Source organism: Ambystoma mexicanum, chromosome 6p, assembly GCF_040938575.1.
Source record: "Ambystoma mexicanum isolate Mex_15411 chromosome 6p, UKY_AmexF1_1, whole genome shotgun sequence".
Classification (NCBI taxonomy): domain Eukaryota; kingdom Metazoa; phylum Chordata; class Amphibia; order Caudata; family Ambystomatidae; genus Ambystoma; species Ambystoma mexicanum.
In genome coordinates this window covers 932,477,654-932,496,937 of record NC_090935.1, presented here as the reverse complement: position 1 = coordinate 932,496,937, position 19,284 = coordinate 932,477,654, and positions in this window count along the sequence as shown.

The following is a 19,284-nucleotide window of genomic DNA, read 5'->3' as shown; positions in this document are numbered from 1 at the left end:
ATGCCAGGAATAGAAGGAAAGATCTGGAGGAGGCCAACAGCCTATTTGTTTAGACCAGAAACACCAGCCAATGAACCAGAAGGAAAGGTGATTTCAGTGAGCATGGAGAGCATTATAGCAACTGCTGATTATATCGCAGTACATGCCCAAGACAGGAAAGGAAGAGCATGGAGGGCAGTGATAGCCCTAGCTGAGGGATGCAGACTCACCCAGGTGTCAGACGAGGAGCTCTTTTCAGAAGAAAAGGAAGAAGGTGAAATGGTATTTATGATGAGTGTAGACATATGGCTAAGAGTGACATACAAACAAGTGGCACAGAAAATTGCAATGGCACTTGAAGCACCAACATCCACCCCAGTTCCCTTCTTTGAAGAGGATATGGCAAAAGTCCCAACATCATTATGGACTACTAGTGCTTATGACGTGGGGTGCATAAAGAGTATAGGGGGAGTAAGAATAAAATTGAAAAAAGGTGCAATACTCCCCAGAGTGAAGCAATACCCACTATCAAAAGAGGCAGATGAGGGCATATATGAAACAATAACGGCCCTTATAAATAATGGCATATTGGTACCATCAGAATCACCATGTAACACAGCCGTATATGCAGGGCGCAAAGCTAAAGGAGGGTCTTGGCGCTTCATCCAGGACCCCAGGCCCTTGAACAACATAGTGGAAGCAGAATACCCCATAGCAGCAAACCCAGCCACAATATTGTGTGGCATTCCAGCAGAGGCATCACGATTCACAGTGATTGACCTCAAAAATGCTTTTTTTTCAATACCCCTGCATCCAGACTCACAAGATCTAACAAGCTTCACGTACAGAAACACAACATGGAAACACACCAGATTGCCACAAGGGTACTGCGAGTCGCCCTCAATTTTCAACAGAGTAATACAAATGGACTTGGGAAACATTGAATTGGAAAGCACAGTGTTGCAGTATGTTGACGATATAATAATTTTCAGCACAAGCGAAAAACAATGCAGAGAGGACTCATTGAAGATGCTGACAATATTGGCTGAAAAGGGTTACAGGGTAGACAAAGAAAAGTTACAGTACTGTCAGGAACAGGTACTATACATTGGTCAGCTCATATCCCAATACGGAAGAAAGATTGCACCACAAAGAGCACAGGCCATATCAAAAACGCCGTTGCCACAAACAGTGAGGGAACTGCAGCAGTTCCTGGGACTGTGCAACTACTGTAGAGCATGGGTATTTGATTACAGCTCATACATAGGACCCCTACTTGAGGCATTAAAAGAAGCTAACAAAGGGGAGAAAAAATTGGGGTGGACAATGGAAATGAAAGAGGCCTTTGAGGAACTGAAAGATGCAATATCAACTGCTCCGGTACTGGCCACCCCAGATTATGAACGACAATTCTTTATATTTTCACATTGCGACTCAGCAGTATTGAAAGCAGTGTTGGCTCAAAAAACAAGCATGGGTTACAAACCAGTAGCATTTTACAGCGGTCACTTGGATCCTGTAATGTTAGGACATTTCCCTTGCGAACAAAGCCTCGCCGCAGCTGCCTTCGCGGTAGAGAAAGCATCATCAATTACAATGGGGTGCCCAACCACACTATTTGTGGAGCATGCACTATTTGCAATATTGAACAAGCCTAAGTCCACAGTAACCACGCAGAGAGCGTCAGGTTATGAGATCATCTTATCTAGACCAGATTTATCAATTGTTAGATGCAGCACAGTTAATCCTGCAAGGTTTATAGCGGAAGTAATTGAGGAAGGCGACTATGCACATGATTGTACGCAGACCACCGAAATGTACTCATGTACTAGAAAACTTGAAGAGGCCGCGCTAAATGGAGGAGAGCTCTTGTTCATTGATGGGTCATCAACAATAGACCAAAGTGATGGGATAAGGAGAACTGGGGCAGCAGTGGTAAAAATGACAGAGGCATTGGTGTGTGTGGCCGTGAAATGCGTACAATTACCACAACATTACTCTGCTGAAGCAGCAGAATTGGTTGCACTGATCTTGGCGTTGAAGGAAAGCTTTGACAAAAGAGTGACTATATATTGTGACAGCGCCTATGTCACGTCTACTGTCCACTCAGGATTGTCCAAATGGAGGAGAAGAGGGTTTAGGAGAGCTGACGGCACCCCAGTGCAACATGCTTTCTTGTTAGCTGAGTTAATTGAAGTAATAAATGATCCCCAAGAACTAGCTTTGGTCAAATGTCTCGCACACACTAACTGAGAAGATCATATCTCAAAAGGAAATGCAGCAGCAGACGCACATGCGAAGTATGCTGCATATTTTGGTGAGATATGGAACCCCCCAGAGTCAGAGAGAGGGAGAGGGAGGGGGATAGCTAAAGAGATGTTGATAAGAGAAGGGTACACCCATCTCCCAGCCACACAGATAATGGAGTTACAAGCGGCTGCACCAATGGCAGAAAAAGAAATATGGGTAAAAAGAGGATGTACAATGTCGCCAACTGACGCACTTTGGCGCCAGGGTAACACTGGAAAGATGGTAATGCCATTGGCACTATTGAACACCGCCCTGAGCCAACTCCACCACCCAGTCCACACAGGCAAGGAAGTTATTGCAGCACGATTTAGGGAAGATTGGTTCTGTCCCGAGTTAAATTCCCATATGACAAATTTTATCAGCAATTGTCTCACATGTCAGCAGTTTACGGCCGGTCACACGCTGAAAGTGATAAAAGGTACTATACCCCAGCCAGAGGGACCCTTCCTGCACATCCATATTGACTACGTTGATATGATCAACGTATGTCAAGGAAATAGGTATATGATTGTAGTAGTATGCCCATTCTCTAGGTGGATTGAGGCAGGACCCTGCTCACATCCAGATGCATTTAGAGCAGCTAAATTTCTAGTGAGGGAGGTTTTCGCCAGGTGGGGAGTGTGCGAGGTACTGCGGTCGGATAACGGCCCGCATTTCGCTAATGAAATGTTGCAGCACATCACATCCTTACTGAACATCAAGCATAAATTTGCATGCGCATATCACCCGCAGGCCAACAGTGTATGTGAACGCCAGAATGGCCTACTGAAGGAGGCAATTGCAACGATACAGCAAACAACAAAGAAGAGTTGGTTGTATTGCCTTCCGCTAGCTCTATTTGAGCTGAGGAATAGACCAGGCTCCGACCACCACCTCACTCCTCATGAGGTGGTGACCGGACGTCAAATGCGCCTTCCTCTAACGCCAACATCAAGGGCATTCACAGACTATGAAAACACTGCAACTGTTCTTGGTGATGAAATGTACCAATATGTGTCTTCTTTGATTACTAGTGTAGTGTTTGTGTCCCAACAGCTCGAGCGCACGCGGGGCGGGTCTAAGAGTTATCAACAAGAAGACGAGGACCAAGGATCGGAAAAGGAAAAACTGTGCAAAATTGCTTAAGGTGACCACGTGCTACTCCGCAATTTCAATAGAAAGTGGAACAGCCCACGCTTCACTGGTCCCCACCTTGTAGAGGAGGTAACTACGAGAGCAGTAAAGTTGCAGGATAAGCGTGTTTGGAATCACCTACACGACGTAAAGATCTGCAAACTCCAGACCCGCCCTAGCGTCACCGACAGGGCCATTGGAAGAAAAGCGACAGCGTCACCCACGGAGGAAGAGACTTCTACCACAGCTGATGACCTAAGTGTCTCCATACCCTGACACCCCCCAGATTCCCCAGAGACAACTACTGAAATAGAAACTGGTAATTCCCATACCGCCCACCCCATGGTCACACGATCAAAGAGTAAAGAGACTTCCGCCAGTTGAACCCCAAACCCTCTGCCCATCGACCTCCTACCCACTGCAGCAACCACCCAATTGAAGGACATTGTCTTGCACATATACACATGTAAACACTTGATGGTTCTCTTTTTCTTTCTCGCACATGCAGGTACCGCGTATTATTGTATTGCTAAGAAAACAGATAACTAATAAAGTTCATTGTCCAGGAGTAGATGCTACCCTCAGACGATAACTACCCTGAAGCCCTATCACACCAATTTGTCTATCACATAAAAAGGCCAAAGTACCTAAAAAGAAGGAGGGTACGTGTCTACTACACAGCATTTATCTTGGCCATAGAACAATCAATGCCCCATCTTCACCAACACTTGCCTACCCTAAGAGACAGATTGCTTAGATTGGCGTGGGAACAGCTCTTCGCCTGGGCACTGAATGACTACTTGATAGGGAGAGCTTGAAAACAACAACTAACACTAATAACAAGCATATTGAGAATTTTCAGGTGGGCAACTTTAACGTCGCAAGAATAAGCTGCCGGACTGCAGCAAGGTAAGAGCAAAATGCCGGTGAGACTAGCTTCTGTAATAAAGATGATAGGGATTTTGATGATCACTGGGTTTTTGGCTGCCTCTGTATGGCAGAAAGGTTATGCTATCAATATTTTGGCTGTACCCAAACCTAATGTACCCCCACCCACGTCTGCAACAGGTGTTACGTCAGGTGGTACTAGCAAGCCTCCACATAAGGGAAATAGAGTTAAACAAAGCACATACTCAGATAATAAAGGTATTGGTAATTACATAACAGATTCAGCACACGTCTCAAACAACATGTGGTACCAACACATGACCCAAATAGGTAAGCAGACAACAGAAGACAGCTGCTACGTCTGCTCACTGATCCCATACGCCATGAGCGCTTCTCGAACATTCGTTGCCACGGAATTAGATGAAAAGACAGCACGATGTATAATATACCTGGCACTGTTCCAAACGAAAGGGAGATTTCAAGGGACGGTGGTGAGACTGGTGTGGAAAACGCGAGACACGTATCCATACGAAAACAACTTCCTCAAGACTTATTTGAGTTACCACAAAAGCAGTTTGCATGCTGAAGCATTCAAATACATGACAAGTGGTCCTGAAAAGGGAGAAACAAAGAAAGTAACACTACAATACCTACCATGTGACTGGTACGCCACTGAAGTTCCTGGTACACAAGGATGCTGGGAAAGACCACTGGTAACAATAACAGGGAAGGTGTACATGGACAAAAAATGGGACATAGGAGTGATTGGCAGCAACATGGTAACAAGAGAAAATATTACAACTATTGATGAACACAATAACAGATGTTGGGCGATTTGGGGCAAGTACGTACCCATGATGACGTTGATGGAGAAGGATGAAGACCCAATAAGCATACTGCCGCTGTCTGCACCTAAGATATGCTACCAACATAGAGGAGAAGTGGACGTGGGATACAACACCAACTGTGCAAGCGTGATAGAGTTACCTGAGGGGGGAGCAGGAACAGCAGTATTAATGGACCATTACTGGGCCTGCGGAAACAAGGCATACCACACACTGCCCCCGCTGTGGAATGGTATATGCACAATGGTACACGTTAATGTACCATCACTAGTGGTGCCCCAGAAACATGTGAACATGGCGAACTTCCCTAAAATGGATGAAGGAAACAAGAGAAAGAAGAGATCTGTAAAACCTCAGAAGAGGTCAGAGAACGAAAACAACAACAACAACAATGTCCTGAATAGAAAGAAGAGACAAGGAGAACCTCTGACAGGAAATTACCTATGGGGAAGGTCGGAAACAGCACTCACTTCAATCCCACCTGAACACAGACTATTCAGCAGAGCAGCAATGTTCTTCTCATCAATAATACATCCGGGACTACAAGCTTACGCAAACGCAAAATGGCTCCAGATAACTCGATGGGAGCTAATGATGACAATTAATTCTACAGTCAATGGATTCAACGCAATAAAAGAGGAACTGCGAGCAGTGAGGATGGTAGCCCTACAGAACAGATATGTATTAGATCTCCTTACAGCAATGGAAGGAGGAGTTTGCGCAAAGATTGGACAATCATGCTGCACATTTATTCCTGCTAACGATGCTGACAATGGTACACTGACAGAAGCAGTATCACAACTGGCCCAGATGCACTCCAAAATGATGGAAGAAAGTAAAGGAGTGAAGAAGGATGACAGCTGGTTTTCAATGTTATGGTCATGGATGCCATCTTGGCTGTCGGACGGACTGAAGATTATAGTTGGATGCATAATACTGGCTGGAGCTGCACTGATCATAATAAGATTTTGGAAGGCCTGGAAGGCACGCACTACAGACGAAATGATCGAAATGGTTGGTATGCACCCCTTGATGCCGGCAGATGATGGCCAGCACACAGGCACAATAATAAAAGAAAGAGAAAAACTGCGCAAACAGATCATCACCAACCACCTGGACCCACCATCTGTGAAGCTCGAAAACCCAAGAAACCCAAGGAGCTACATAGGGAAATGGGTATACTGCACACCTGGAGGAACCTGTGTATCTATGTATTGGTCATTTGAAGACCATGTCAACCACTATGGACACTTGGGAGGAGTAACTAAAATATGGAGAGTAAGAGGAGATAAGGAACAAGATATGTTTGTGGTCGACAAGTCGACCAGAGGGGGGACTGAAGTGGGAGAATGGGACAAAAGAATCCCAACAATCCCCTCACGCCCCTGGCCTAGAGGATCGCGGCCCAGACACCCACCACGAGAGGAGTTTGCCTATCTACCAGACAACCAAATACCCTGGTACAGGAATATACGGATGTGCCCACCAGTCTGCCCTGCCCAAGCCGACACCTGCGGCATGGAAGAACTCGACTGAACCATTCAACAGTAAATCAGAACATTGTTAGAGATGCCATGACGACCTAGCCAACGGTCAGAACACCCGTGCAAACAGGCACACTGGACACTCCCACACCAATCCACACGAAGAACATATTCAGTACTATGACGTAGGTGATGGACACACCCACTGATGTGCATTTTTATTATTTTTCACAAAGGTTTTTCAAAATGCAGAAACGCAAGACGCACAACAAACTCATCTAAAATGCTTGCTGACTGTTCTCCTAACCCATGCATTACAATGAGAAATATAACGAAGACATGATACTGGGGATAAAGCAATATGATACCGTAACTCAAAGTGCTGTGCATCAAACATCCCCACCTATGCACCAGGCCCAAGTAGGCCGTAAGCAAGAGCCTCCATGAACATTGAACGAGCAAGAGTACAATTGCTGACCCTGCAGAATGAGCCCGGCGAGAACAGACAGCCAAGGGAGCAATGTTGCAAACTCGCATACCACAAGCCGAAGCCAAGGTCACACCTGCAAACTAAGCCAGACACACAGTGGAAAATGCAACATTAAATGTGCAGAATTCTGCCTCAACCACGGTCTCTCCTCACGTGACCAAGCCGAACCTGACAGGGTGCCAGGCCCAGGAGGGAGGAGGCGCCTGGGTCCCACGTTTTGAAACACAGGTAGCAACAATGAAGCGACTCAATGGACATCTGCGGCGGTGGGAGTAGTCTGCTCTCAAGCTTATGACCAAATCCACGCATTGTCTGCACAAACACATAGTTATATATTGTTGCAACTGGCAGGTGCACCGCGAGCTGGGAACAACGATGGTCCCAAGCTGGGGGGCTGGCGAGTGGACCAATCAGAACATGGGGCACTTATCACTGACCCCATTAACATTAGCGAATCATCAGGGGTCTTCATGTAACTATTTTCATGTATCTAATAGAAGGGACAACCCAAGTATACCACCTGACTGACCCTTAACCACTAACAGCGTTCTCTATACGTAAGCTATACTAACCCTACCACTCGAGGAACCAATCCAGAGTGACGATAGGTTTTTTTGCTAACTTTCCCAGGTGACGCAAGTAGCGCGTCATACTGAGGTAAAAAGGGCCTGGGAGCCCCACTAATTTTGAGAGAGAGTCAGGACAGACGCGTACGATCCTTGACCCATCCCTGCCGTTGTTTAATAAACAGCAGAACCACCTTGCTTCTTGCGTGTGCCTCATACTCATTTTTGGGATACGCGGGAGGAGTTGGGGCCTCCCTGCCCGGGGGTCCGCGGACGGCCTAGCAGACCCCGGCAGAATTTCCCCCCGACACCAAGAATGTAACTCAGAGTAAAGGATGCTAGAGGCACACTTTGCAGTCATTTAGAATCTGTTTTGGAGGTGCGTAAAGGGGTGGACCTGTCTCTAGATGATCATCACATGTGAGCATACTTGGGCAATATGGTTGGAATGAGCTAAGGAGATGAAAAACGGAAACACTGGAGGACACCTTCACAACTGTATACATCAAAGCTAAACTGCGGTAGCGGATTAATGGGAAGGCTGTTATCCCTATGGGATTCCTGTGAAAGTGTGTTAATTGTAGGAATTGAGGTACTGGGAATCACCTAGAAAGACTATGAACATTATTTATTAGGAGATCAGACTTTGACTACTAGGCTAGATGCTCTAGTTATAACATTTTGATAACAGGAAAAGTATCTAAAATCCAGACATGGAGCTTTATTTGAATGTTCTCACAGTGAGTTCGGGGAGAGTGGTTAATATGTGGTTCCGCGCAGATCAACCATGGTTTACTCTCAAGACAAAATGTAACACTTCAACAAATACACTGGCTCATGCTATAGGTTTGCAATTGAACACAGCCTAATTTGTCAGATAGCTTGCAATACAGGTTTTTTAATCAGAAATATATTTGTGCAATTAGGTCTAATATTGCATACATGTGGTGGCAGTTTTGCCAGGCTATTTTGCCCATACAGCTCCTGTGGATAAGGGCCCCAAAGCAAATGGCAGCTCCATATCGTGTCTGCAGGTTTCAGCAGAGGAAGCCAGTGACCAACCGTCAACCAGCAGTGACAAGTAAGGTAGGAGTGGCCCGGGTGAGGAATAGAGCCATCACTCTACCCAGAAAACCCAGCCACATAGCAACCTTACCTACACTAGAATACTACTGTGATTATTAGCCTGTGTCACTCTGAGATAACACTATTGTTAAATTCCATTGTGAAACCTAGGCCTTTTCCACTATACAGGACTCTCGACCTAGATATGTTTTCTCCCGTATTTAAATTGCATTGTGGAAGTAGTGCTGTCTTTTGTTTTGCCTTCTCAGCAAAGCGTTCATCTAGCAAACTGTTCTACTATTGTCTGAGCTCCTGTAGTTTTTGTTCAATTGTCTACTATTGTCTACTATTGTCTTGTCTCTCCTTGTCTCGTCTGCTTGCGCCCCTCCCTGTGTCCCTCTACCTGTGCTGTTCCCCAGGGGTGTAACCTCTCTTCCTGGCTGTTCAACCAATACGTGGAACTTCTTGCCCACCACATTGCCGGACTCTGCCCAAACTTTCAGTGCTATGCTGACAACACTCAGCTCATTTTCAGGCTCCCTTCTGACACCTCTTCTCCTTCTCTCATCTCTGACAGTCTGTCCGCTATCCAAGTGTGGTGTGCTGTCGAAAATGTCTGCTTTAATTCCAGTAAGACTGAGATTATTCTCATCGGCATACCTGCTCCCTCCTTTCCTATCGCTCTCTGGCCGGCTTCTCTTGGCCCTCTTCTGTCTCCCACCTCTGAGGCTAAAAACCTCTGGGTCATCTTCAACTCCACACTCTCCTTGTCTCCTCATATCTCTGACGTCTCTAAGAAGTCACACTACCAGCTGCACCTCCTCAGAGGTATTCTTCCTTTCCTATCCTTCCCCCAGAGGCTCACTGTCTCCAGAGCTCTGGTTTTATTTAGGCTGGACTACTGCAACAGCCTCTTTCTAAATCTGCCTGCTTTTACTCTCCTCCCTCTGCAACTCATTCAGAACAGAACTGTGAGAATTGTACTTGGCCTCAAGCCCAGGGATCGTATCTCTCCAGGACTGAAATCTCTGCACTGGCTCTTGTGGCTGCGAGGATTAAGTTCAAAACCCTCAGCATTGTAACAAGGACTGCTGGGTCCTGGCACCTCAATATCTTCAACTCTCTCTTCCTAAATATCTTCCTTTGCAAGCTCTTCGCTCATCTGCCTCCAACTCCCTCAGGGTCAGTCGCTTTTCCGAGCAATGAGTTGGTGTTTGATTTCTGTCTTCTGCTAGGGCCTCCCTCTGGAACAGCCTCCCTGAAACTTGAGGAGAAACATCTCTGGTTCCGGAAGCACCTCAAGACTTTCCTGTTTGCTTCTGCTTTCTCTCCTCCTCATCCGTGCTGAACTCCTGACTGAAACTGCACTGGTCACCTGGCTACCCTCTGATCTTGGGCCCGGGCCCCTCCCTCACCAGCTGCACACCTGCACTGGCTCCCAGCCAACCCCTGCACTTGGGGGGCTGTTTCTGAATCCCTATAGTCCCCACCAGCTCCTGACACTTGATGTCTGCACTCACCCCTGCACTTGCCACAAGCTGGCTGCACTTTTTACCTATTGTTTTATTTATTCTATTTATTTATTACTTTTGATCCTATATACGGCCCTTCCCCGTCCCACCTCCCCCACGCACTTTCCCTTCCCCCCTCCCCTGCACTTGCGCAATCTCAATGTCACCTGGCCTAGTAAGATCGCTGTCTCTGTCTTCCCTCTGTTGCCTCTCCCTTGCTTCGCCGCACCTTTAAACACTTGTGTATAGGCACGTTATAAATTCCATATCATATAATATCATATCACTTCGAAAAATTTGCAGATGTCTGAAACCCCGCTGACTACTCCATTTTTAGAGCTCCCAGTTCTTGGGCTCAGACTTCTCAGATAAGTTGTTTGTTTCCACGCAGGAAATTAGATAATTATTTGTGGACACCTTTTGGCCTGCTATCTGCAAATGTGCTTTGGAAAACTCTGGTAAGGTGTCTAATGAGGCTGGAAAGTCTTTGCCTCAAAGCTTTTTGGCAGGTAAAGGTGTGCGGCTGAAATCATACCGGAATACACATCCCTGTAATGTAAGGATATGATTAAGATTTGAAAGAGTTATAACAGAAACATAATCAGTGGATGTCCATTGAAAACAATAGTGGCAAGCAAATATAATGGCAAGCCATGAACATTTTTTTTGTTGAAATCATACATTCTTCCATAAAGAGCTTTTAAAGAGCTAACCATAAGAAACTCCACTTTTTTTATTTTTTTGTTTCAGCTTTAATTTACTCCAGCAAGACTTTCCAGAATATCAAGGGCACAGTGAAAGTGCTCTAGATGGGGCTAAGAGGAAGTACCAGTGAGTCATATTACATTTTTTTTCAAGAGATATGCAAATTACTGTAGAGTGACGTACAATACTCTGTTTAATTCTCAATAGTGGAGTTGAGGGAAGGCCAATACCAATTATGTTTGGGTTGGAGATGAGAGATATAAAGGAAACATATTTGTTATTGTATGCCTTGCTTATCACCTGTATGCAGGTAATGAGGTCGTGGGTGAAAGAATATATCCTGGTAGTAATGAGTTGCAAGCCGGAGCTGCTCCAGGTAACAACACGGGAAATAGAAACTAAATGCAATAGTCTATATTCAGAAAGTGAAACAATTGATCTTGGAATCAGCTCCTGCTTGTTGACAGTAGGTAGGAGAAAGAAGAGAAGGAGCCCCATTAGCCAATCATTTGGTAAAAGTATACGTTTTTGGGGGTCTGTATCAAATTCTGAGTGGTATGTAGGATGCTGTGGAGCGTGGATCTGGATTTCCTATTTTATATATGAAGACCAGAAAACAAGAGGTTCCTAAGCAATCTGGATGTCAGAAACATTACCTGGCTAACAAGTGCCTACAGTCTGCACGTATTAATGCCTGCAGAAGTGTTATGTTGAGCCCCTCTTTATGGGGTTCTCTCTCAGATAAAGATCCCAAGACTTCTTGAACCCGAGGACAGGTCCTTTAAGACGAGGTAACAGTATCTGAGAAGGATGGGGATACAGATCGTACTCATATATCAATAATCATACCAACTCAGGAAGTTGGAAAAATCAAGGCTCTTTTAATAACAAGTCTTTAAAACAGGAAGTACAACAGACATCAACGGACACCGCACAGCTCCCTCAACAAGTTCTCTAAAACATATAATAAAAAACATTCTTTTATACTAAAAATTCATCTTAGGTGACGTCAAGCTACGTGTCAAAATAAGAAAACCTACTAGGGATTGTGTTTGGTCTACAGGGAACATTTATCAGGGCCAGTCTTACACCAGATTGCACCCCAGGCAGGAAGCATCGTTGGCGCCCCCCCACATTCAGACCCCTAAAAATGACAACCAAAAAATGTATTACAATTGTTGTAAATAGGGCACTTCATTAAAAACCCGCTAGAAATACAAATGCAATAGAACATGTATACACGAGACACTAGGTGACAGTCTTAGAATGTTACCTGTATTATGTGTTCAAAAAGCAACTTTTCTTGACTTTGCCCTTGCGAATTGAAGCACAGCGTCGGATACCAGCGCTTTGAGATCATACCAATGATACATAAGGCACTATACAAATGCCAAGTAACATAACATAATATTTCATTAAATTGACTTTGCATAACCACCCAAATTGCACAGGACGAATGGCATTTGCTTTTTCATAAAATCAACACACACAAAACCAAGAGAGGATATTTTCTTCTAATAGTTTTTTTGAAAACGATAAAAGGTGTGCCTGTTTTAAACTCTAAGAACCAATACAGTTGTTTTCCCGGGAACTTGCAGTACCGAAATGGGACATTTCACCTTTAGATGTATTTTTCATCAGAATATATAATGCAGTGTGGTGAAGTGTCTGGCCTACAAACCTGATGACTGTGGTCCGATCCCCACGGTCGGCTTTAATGCATACATTCAAAGATGACATTCAATGTTTCTCATTTTAGCTGGGGCAAAGGGACTGAGTCTACCCTTTGAAAAAAGTGGGTGGACTCTGTCCCCCCGCGTGTACCCTCGACTTCAGCCCTGCTACTCTCAGTCCATGTGCTAGAGTGCCCTGTTCCACAAATGCAAGCAGTAGTCCTCAGCCACAACTCATTAGTGGTTCAATTTCAGGTTGCCTTTTCAAAAATCAAATGAATAACCCTAAAGTTGCACTCATGTTCCTGGGGACTTGCACATGTTTGCAATTTCCGAACTCTTAACACATTTCAAAAACATTCAGGAAAGCTATTGCGTTCATAGATCAGGCGGCATTGCAATGATGGTCTCTGAAATGCAAGTTTACCACGTTCATGGGTTCAAACCCCTGCTGCTGCGCTTAGAGGCTGGTCCCCTCCCTCTCCTCTTGTATCCCCTTTATCTCCCCTCCCCCCACTCCCCGTCTTCCTCTCACCCCCCTCCCCAGTTTGCCTGCTTCTGCTGAGTGGCGGGGTGTTATAGAGAGCTGAGGACTCCCTGACATCACAGATCCAGGAAGAGGCACTCCTGCTCCTGGTTTAAAAGCAGAAGAGACCCAACTCCCGCAAGCAGCAGCAGTCCCGGGCTCTCTCGCGGTTCACAGGGCAGCCCCGCGCTGTGCTGTCCCTGCTTCTCCCATACTGTTCAGACCTCGGCCAGAACCCCTGCCCATTGCCATACCATCTGTGAGTACTAGCCACCTCGTCCAATCGTCCACTGCCTGCATGGAAAGAAACTTTTGTAAAGTGACTCCTCCATTCTAGTACGCTGACTCACGTTACCCACACGGTACCAGATTCCAAGATAAATACATTACATTTCCAGTCCTAACTTACCGTCTAACTATGGTATCATCACGGTAACTATTTGTTCCTTGTTGTAAATGTCTTTTCCATTTTATCCTTATTTCTCAAATGCGCCCGCTCTGCCTCATATTGCAGTTGACACGCGGCCCTAAGCACGTGAATCACACTGATACATGACAGGATTGATGTATGCTTACTATCTACCTAATGGTGCCCTTAGCTGCTGACGCTATACAAACGGAACATATTCCACTTTCCAGCATCTTGTTTACTTATTTTCATTACTGAAAGCAGACGTCCGCCACAGATGCTCACTGCTAGACTCGACCGATACTCTATAACCATTGTACCTGCACTCTGAATGCATTACCTCCTCCTGGCTCCCAGACTCTGCCCATTGAACGAGGAGGCAACTGTACATATCACCGTAGTATAAATGTACCGTAGTCTGTCAAATGCTGAAACAGCCCACTGTGCTTCTACCTAGCTCGTCACATGTTGAAATAGCCTATTGTGCCACTGCCAAGATTGCTATATGTTGAAATAGCCCACTGTGCCTCCGCCTAGCTTGTTTCTTGCTGAAATAGCCCACTGTGCCTTTGTCAAGATTGCTATATGTTGAAATAGCCCACTGTGCTTCTATCTACAGACACTAGCGGTTTAGACCGTTTGTGCTACATTCAAATTTAGATTCCAGCATGCTAGAACATCCTCACTGCTTCTTTCCAATTTAAAGGTATTGCATATTAGCCTACTATACCCTTCAATCATTAGTGTGTTAGCCTTCTTTTGTGCTCTCCAGTCACTCATGCTCTAGGCCCCTACACCACATTCGAATCTAAATGCCAGCATGTTTGAATTTCCACACTGCATCTCTTCAATTTAAATGTATTGAATGTTAGAATCTCTAAAATTTAAATGTATTGAATATTAGCCCACTGCACCCCCCAGTCATTAGTGTTTTAGGCATTAGGTCTCTAGACATTATACTGAGCATATCTGCCACCTAAACTATAATACCTAAACGCCAGCACATAGTATGCTCCCAGCATAGACAAAATGTCCCCTACATGCCCCATCAAAGTCACCCTGATACTGGCCTACTTGTGCAATTGATATTAGCCTACCTGTGCAACTGATACTGGCCTACCTGTGCAATTGATATTAGCCTACCTGTGTGCAACTGATATTAGCCTGCCTCTGTGCAATTGATATTAGCCTACCCGTGCAACTGATACTGGCCTACCTGTGCAATTGATATTAGCCTACCTGTGTGCAATTGATATTAGCCTATCTGTGCAACTGATGCTGGCCTACCTGTGCAATTGATACTGGCCTACCTGTGCAATTGATATTAGCCTACCTGTGTTCAATTGATATTAGCCTACCTGTGCAACTGATACTGGCCTACCTGTGTGCAATTGATATTAGCCTACCTGTGCAACTGATACTGGCCTACCTGTGCAATTGATATTGGCCTACATGCGTGCAATTGATATTAGCCTACCTGTGCTACCTTTCTGCCTACTTAACCCACTAGTGCAATTGTTGTACAATCAACACTAACCTGTGTGATTCTCACCTGACCCAAAACACCTTTTGAGACCCCCACAGTATAGCCCTGAACATGCTTGACAACCTGAAAACCCTACCTTTAGTACTTACACTTAGCCTCTTAGTCAATATGGCTCTAGCCACCCTCCTAACGCACCCTCCTCTGGATAGAAACATGAGACTTAGATATAGACTATCCCGGCTCTATGATCCTAAAAATACCAAGAACCGTACAGTGTTAACCACTCCTAATAACCGGACTACGTCCAATATAGTAAAAAGAAATGTTGCTAGTCCCAATACACCTGAAATCAAACTTCATCCCAACCCCACAAATAAAGACACACTATCCCTTTCGGGATCACTTATTTTTGCCAGATCCCTAGTAGCCCATGCCTCTGAAATTGCAGACACATTACACAATGAGAACCTGGACCTACGTACAGTGTTAACCACTCCTAATAACCGGACTACGTCCAATATAGTAAAAAGAAATGTTGCTAGTCCCAATACACCTGAAATCAAACTTCATCCCTACCCCACAAATAAAGACACACTATCCCTATCGGGATCACTTATTTTTGCCAGATCCCTAGTAGCCCATGCCTCTGAAATTGCAGACACATTACACAATGAGAACCTGGACCTACGTACAGTGTTAACCACTCCTAATAACCGGACTACGTCCAATATAGTAAAAAGAAATGTTGCTAGTCCCAATACACCTGAAATCAAACTTCACCCCTACCCCACAAATAAAGACACACTATCCCTATCGGGATCACTTATCTTCGCCAGATCCCTAGTAGCCCATGCCTCTGAAATTGCAGACACATTGCACAATGAGAACCTGGACCTACTAGCCGTAACTGAAACTTGTCTCCATGATGCGGCAGGTCCTGCCCTCATGATAGCAATACCCGAGGGCTACCAGATTATCAGAGTGGATAGGCCCAACTCTCGCGGTGGCGGCCTAGCCATAATCGCCAAAACTAGCCTTTCCATAAGACTTGCCACTCCAACTACATGCCCCTCATGCAAAGTCCTTACGGCTAAACTTCCCCTATCTAACAATCGTACTTTAACAATCCACCTGATATACAGACCTCCTGGCCCATTAGGAACCTTGGAGGAGGACCTTACAGATATCATATCTAGCAAAACTAAAAACCACTCACAATCCTTGCTACTGGGGGATTTCAACCTCGACTTCAATGAGGCTGGTAACAAACACACCCAAGCTATAGCTGCACTTCTAAAAGATCATGGACTAACACAAAAAGTCCTATCCCCTACCCACATCAAAGGTAGAACTTTGGATTGGGTGGCTGACTCGAACTGTAACATTATGATTACAGATAATGTGCTACAATTATGGTCCGACCATCACCTCATTACATTCTCAGTCACACTCGACCTCCTTAGTCCTAAAACCATTGAGATGGCACCCCCACTCCCCACAAGAAGCAAAAAGGACATCACAGCAGAAAGGCTACTCCCGCACCTCCTCCCTTCTTTGAATAACGTTAACAATAATGCTGACCCTGAATCTTTAGTGGAAATCTTCAATACAGCCATGTCCCATGCCCTGGATTCCACCGCCCCACTAAAAATGCGCAAAGCTAGACAAAAATCCCACATGAACGCATGGTTCACACCTCAACTTAAAGAGTTCAGATTAGATAAAAGAAAACTGCAAACGATCTGGCGCCATTCCCTGACTACTCTCAATAAGGCTAAACTAACAGAACTTTCCAAACACTACAAAAAAGAAATAACTAACACAAAAAAATATATATTTAACGATAGAATTGCAAAAGCCAGCTCCAATACTAAGGAACTGTTCTCCATCCTCCGCGAAATGGAAGCCCCAACTCCACCGGCAGACACTACCCCGAAGGACAAACCGTGGTGCACTGTAATTCAAAAAGCCCTCCTAAACAAAATCACTACACTCCAACATAAAATAGCTATTAAAAAAGCCTCTCTACCCCCTTATGAGCAACAGCCATCCCCTGACACAGGTTGCAACACAACTACACCATTTACCTTTAAAGAAATCTCTATTCTCGACACTGAAAAAATCATTCTCTCTCTAAAACCATCAAATTGCAAGGGCGACAGTTGCCCGGCACAAATTATAAAGGATGCGGCTAGAGACCTTGCCCCATTTATCTCCAAGCTTATAAACGCTTCCTTTAAAACCAATACTGTACCTAATAACCTCAAAGAATCCTGGATCCTTCCCCTGCTCAAAAAACAATCACTAGACCCTACCATCCCCACCAATTATAGACCCATTACCACTGTCCCTTTTCTACTTAAAAATTATTGATAGAGTGGTCTATATTCAAATTCAGGACTACCTAGAAACTAATCATCTACTAGGATCACGACAGTCTGGCTTCTGCCCACTCCACGGCACTTCAAATCGACGAGTTGAAGGACAAGGGACAAACAGCTATGCTACTTCTCCTGGACCTCTCTGCAGCGTTCGACATAGTGGATCATGCAGTTCTATGTAACCATCTTAGGTCGGCGGCGCACTTCTCTGGGGCAGCCATAGCTTGGGTCCAGTCCTTCCTGGCCAACAGGACAATGCAAGTCTTTTCCCCACTAACGGCTGCTGATCCTACTCAAATCTCCTGCGGAGTACCCCAAGGATCCTGTGTCTCACCCACTATGTATAACATATTTACTAAGCCTTTGTTTGACAAATTGGACAGGCTGAGTATCACCTACACAAATTATGCAGATGACACCCAGATCCTCATTCCCCTATCGGGCAACTTCTTGGAGGACACAGCCTTAGTAAATAGAGTATACCTCATCATTCAGGCATGGATGGCATCACATGGCCTCTGCCTGAATGACGAAAAATCTGAGATACTAATCCTAGGCTCCGAAACTAACATGAAAAAACGTAGCCCTAACTATACCACCTTCAATATCGACAACAATCTCATCAAGGTGATGCCTGTGGTCAAAACACTAGGCTTCTATCTTGATGCCACTCTCTCACTGAAGAAACAAGTCAACTCGCTCTCATCCTCCACAGCTTACACCTGTAAGCTTATCCGAGCTTGCAGACCATTCCTCTCTACCTCGAGTTGCATCACCCTCGCCAATGCCCTTGTAATGCCGAGATTAGACTATTGTAACACTCTCTACTCAGGTGATAACAGAAATATAATCGACAAAATACAAAGAATGCAAAATAATGCCCTAAGAGCAGCACTGAATATCCCTAGGAGAGAACACATCTCCGATGCTAGAAGAAAGGTTCATTGGCTACAAATATCTGACAGGATACTTCTAAAAACAGCTTCCCTCACTTCCAAATGCTTAAACAACTTGGCCCCACCCTACCTTGCAGAAAGGATAAATAGAAGATCGTCCACACGCCCAATGAGAACCGCCAATGCCCACACCCTGGAAACGCCTAGATTTAAACGTGCCACAGCGGGAGGATCCAGCTTCCCAGTTTTCGCAGCACAAACTTGGAACGCACTACCGCACGCCCTCAGAAAGGAACAACCATATCCTAAATTTAGACTCAATATAATCAAATGGCTACGAACAAATGACTGTTAGCTTACCTTCCAGGCATGTCTCTGCTGCTTTTCTCTTAACTTGCTTTCCCTCCGTATACCACTGTAACTATCCTGGCAGCTATCCTCAAACTGTTTTTGTATATTATATGCTTCTTTGTAAATTTTATGTAGCCATTATATGCTTCTTTGTACACATTATGTAACTAAGTTTAAGCTGTCTTGACCTCTACTGCGCCCGGCTACCTAATGGGTTTGGCACGCACTATCAAATAAACAAACAAACAAACTGTCAGGGTACATGGGATGGAAAAAGGACGTGGGGAGAGATGAAAGGAAAAAGCAGGTGGAAGGGTCTGTGCCCCAGTGAGAGGCTGCAGTGTCCATGCAGGGTTTGTGTGCTGGAGCAGTCTACCTCTCACCCATGCTGCAGCAGTCTGTCTACATGGGATGGAAGTAAAACCCTCCGCAGCCTGGGGCAGGGGGTGCATTCTACCTTATCTGGGTGCAGACAGTTGAATCCATGGTCTCGTACCATTGCTCCACCACTGCGGGCATACAGGATGGATAATGGAAGCAGGACCCGTGGAACTGCAGCGGGTAGAGATGGCCAGAGTGCGTTAAAGAAAGTTTGGGTGTGTACTT